Source organism: Bos taurus, chromosome 5 (genome assembly GCF_002263795.3).
Source record: "Bos taurus isolate L1 Dominette 01449 registration number 42190680 breed Hereford chromosome 5, ARS-UCD2.0, whole genome shotgun sequence".
Classification (NCBI taxonomy): domain Eukaryota; kingdom Metazoa; phylum Chordata; class Mammalia; order Artiodactyla; family Bovidae; genus Bos; species Bos taurus.
The window spans coordinates 6,741,489-6,745,259 of record NC_037332.1 but is presented as its reverse complement, the minus strand read 5'-3'; the positions used below and the strand labels follow the sequence as shown (position 1 = coordinate 6,745,259).

At 39.9% G+C, this 3,771-nt stretch overlaps 1 long non-coding RNA gene across 1 annotated transcript; it reads right to left on the bottom strand.

The window, feature by feature from the left end:
• Positions 1-453: 453 nt before the first annotated feature.
• Positions 454-3,547, bottom strand: LOC132345235 (uncharacterized). Its single transcript, XR_009494440.1, has 3 exons — positions 3,279-3,547; positions 2,252-2,303; positions 454-652 (listed from the first exon to the last, which is right to left on the bottom strand). It is a non-coding gene; the product is annotated as an uncharacterized lncRNA (long non-coding RNA).
• Between the last annotated feature and the right edge of the window lie 224 nt (positions 3,548-3,771).

Sequence of the window (3,771 nt, the reverse complement as noted above, 5' to 3'; positions counted from 1 at the left end):
GTAACCAAGTGTCCATCTAATGAGCTGTCAGTTCTGACTTTTCCCTTAGAAGGGAGTACAGATAGAATGCTTTCTTTATGAGCTCATAGCTGGGCTCTGACTTCTAGGCTCTTCCAAAACAAGATGGAAAAAACATGAAAGAATTAAAATTGTTGCCTTTTTCAATCAGGGGGCAGCATGAATAGGAAAGTAATAGTCTACCTAATTACATTTCCTAATCTATACCCAACTTGAAGAAAACAAAATGTGCATCATTGTTACAAACATTATTGTGTTTGACCTGTTTTTCCTCTATTATAACATTTGAATATTCTACTTCCCTTCCTCGGGTCTATGGTACAATGATCTGTATTGTCCCTGAGTGATGTTTTCCAAAACAGGTGGAGGAAAAAACATAAATTAAGAATTTCCTTACCAAAAATTTTAGAATAACAGAATGTTTACTGAAAATTGGCTCACATTTACTAGCATCCTGTCAGGTTTAAGTCAGAAAGCATCCATAGCTCAGGAAATCACACTGGTGAGTTTTTGTTGAGCTTTCTCAGCGGCCACCAATTAAATTCCATTTTCACTTGATGGTAAGTAAGCTCAGACTTCAGTGAGTTGATGTGGAAAGAAACATAGCTTCCTTCTCTTAATAGCTTGAGACAACCTAAACGTAAGCAATCAAAACAAGTGTTCATAGAACTTTCAAACGGCATCTTCACTTGGCAGTGCCTGGGCAACACACACTGGAGAGCAGATACAGACATAATTTTTCAAGAAACGAAGCACCTAGCCTGTTTTCAATTACACCCCCATTGAGCCAACAGCCGAAGCCGGTGCAGGGGAGGTACTGGGTTGGCCAAAAAGCTCATTAAGGTTTTTCCGTAAGATGGGAACAAACTTTTTGGCCAACTCGATATATAGGTGTTGTCAAGTCAGTAAATAGATTTGGAGATATTTTATAACCTTGGTCACACTTTAAAATGAGAGGTTTGTCCTCACATCTTGATATTAATATCTGAATAAATGACCTCTTCCATTTCTCTCCTGCTCACAACACCAAACACTAGGTTTGGATCAATGTGTAGCTCCCTAAAAATAAGAAAAACACTATAAAAATACAGCAAAATAATTTATGTCTATTTTACGTAGTAATGCTGTCTCCTTATTTTCAGTTATGTATTTTATGTTATGACTTTAACTATCTGGTCATGCTATAGATGTTAATAAAGTTTCATCAATCAATGTTTTCATTAATATAGGAAATTGTGCTCCCATAACTAAACCGGTCTGGGTGAGGATTATAAATATAGGTATCAACTTTGATCTGACAAGAAAAAAATGTTACAGAAGTTACAGGTATAATGTGCAAACTATACATGCATGAGGGCAAACACACACACACACCATGGTTTTTATGCTAGAATTGCAACATTTTAAAATAACATAAAATTATGCTCTGATAAAATAGCCTCTAACATCAGGAGAAATCAGGATTATAAGGCATTTTTATAAACTATTTTGAACAAATGTGTTTTCATTAATTTCAGGTAGAGTTGGCAAAACATGGCAGTTCTTTTTGGTCCATTTTATGTAATTATAATTTTATGTTATTTGTAAACAGTGCTTCTAAGATGATTAAAAATTTGTAATAAGATAAGCATTTGATTGAGGTCTTATTAGAATGTTAATTTCCTTAGTGGATATCTTTTCTGTAGACTGTAAAAAGGCCTTTTTGTCGGGGGTTTATTGTTTACAGACACTTTCACCTACATGTCCTCATTTAATCCTTAGGACAATGCTGTGAAACATTTAATTTTCCCTCCTTTATACAGATGCAAAAAAACAGAGATTCAGTAACATTAAGAAGCTAGTCGCAGACCACACACACAGAAAAAGTGACAAAGTCAATATACAAACCCATTTCTTCTTAGTCTATAGCTTTTTCATTAATGAAACAAAGTATTAGCCCAGCTGGTAATCAAATTATCACTAATTCTTCATTAGTGGAATGAGGTAATGAGGTTTCACTTTATCATTTACAATTCAGAGATGAACTTTCAGGCCTACATAAAAATGGCATCTACTGTGATAGTAACAGATTACGCTCATGGTAATACATTACACTCATGGTTTAGGATTTACAAGGCAATTTTTACCTGGCTTTTTTTTAGTGATGTATTTTATATCATGATTTGAAATATCTAATGGGTTTATAAGACATTTCAGGCCCTCAAAACATTTTAGGAAAACTCGATTCACTGACCTTTTCTAATGACTTCTTCCACCTCTGCCTTCGCCTTCTGTGATCATGGAAGCTGTGACTCAAAACAAGACATCCTGGTCATGGGCACAGCTTTCCAAACATTCATGTTGCCTACTCAACTATTTCTGCTATGACCCTCTAGCCTTGTCAGGCCCTGAAGTCCATCATACTGGGAAAAATACCAGCCCTGATGTACCTAACCACCTGTGTTTTCCAGATTTCCTCTATGTAACTGAGCACCCCTGGAGAGAGTCACTCAGCAGAACCACCTGCATTACCCTAAGTTCATGGTCATTGGTTATCTTCCTCAAATGGCTCTCAGCACCACCTGGAATTCACTCTGGATGGAAACTTTCTACAATCATGCTAAGTTGCTTCAGTTGTGTCCGAGTCTGCAACCCCGTGGACTGTAGCCCACCAGGCTACTGTGTCCATGGGATTCTCCAGGCAAGGATACTGGAATGGGTTGCCATGCCCTCCTCCAGGGGGTCTTCCTGACTCAGGGATAGAAATCATGTCTCTTATTTCTCTTGCACTGGCAGGTGGGTTCTTTACCACTAGTGCCAACTGGGAAGCCCCTTCTCCATTCTTTAGTAAAACAATAGCCCTGATTTCCCCTGACCTTTGTCCTTAGATGATGACACCCCTTTTATTCCTTAGAGAGAAAGTAAAATCTAATGAAAGGAAACCCTTCTACCTCCCTTCATCAAATGTAAAAGGTAGATTTATCTGCACTCACTCTATTCTTTCCATCAACAAATGTTTATAAAATGCCTACCATACTCCACATATTGTTCTGAAAACCAGAGCTAAATCTGGAAACAGGAAAAAATCCTTCTGTCCCATGTAGTCACTGTAGCCCACCAGGCTCCTCTGTCCATGGGATTTTCCAGGAAAGAATACTGGAGTGGGTGCCATTCTCTTCTCCAGGGGATCTTTCTGACCCAGGGATTGAATCCGGATGTCCTGCACTGCAGGCAGATTATTTACCATCTGAGACACCAGGTAAGTGGTTGGAATTACCTACCAGAGAATAAATAAATAATTGAAGGGAGGGAAAAGTGCAGTTGTGAAGAATGACAGGATAGTGGCTTAGGCTACAACTGGGGATGGCCATCAAAGCAGGCAACATTAAGACACAGTGTTCTGACCCTCTCACATCTTCCCCTTCCCCTCCCAGGAAAGGCTGGGACACGGCACCCAGGCTGTCTCTTGGTTGCAGTGGGTACGGAGAGTCCAGACCACTTCCAGGGCGAGTGCTCCTGATTGTGACATCACATCCATCCCCTTGGCAATGGAGCTTGTCACTAGGAAGGAAGACTCAGTCAGAGAAGAGCCAACAAAATGGGTTACTGGGAGTGTCTCCTGAGTAACACTGAGTGGCAGCACCAGGGGGTTGGAACCTTGTGAACAAGGAACCGGCTTCCCAATACTTGGGAGAGGTCAAGCCGTGAGCCTTTGGAGTGGGAGCACTGACTCCAAGAGCCTAGACTACCAGAGAACTAACCCTCGGGAGGATC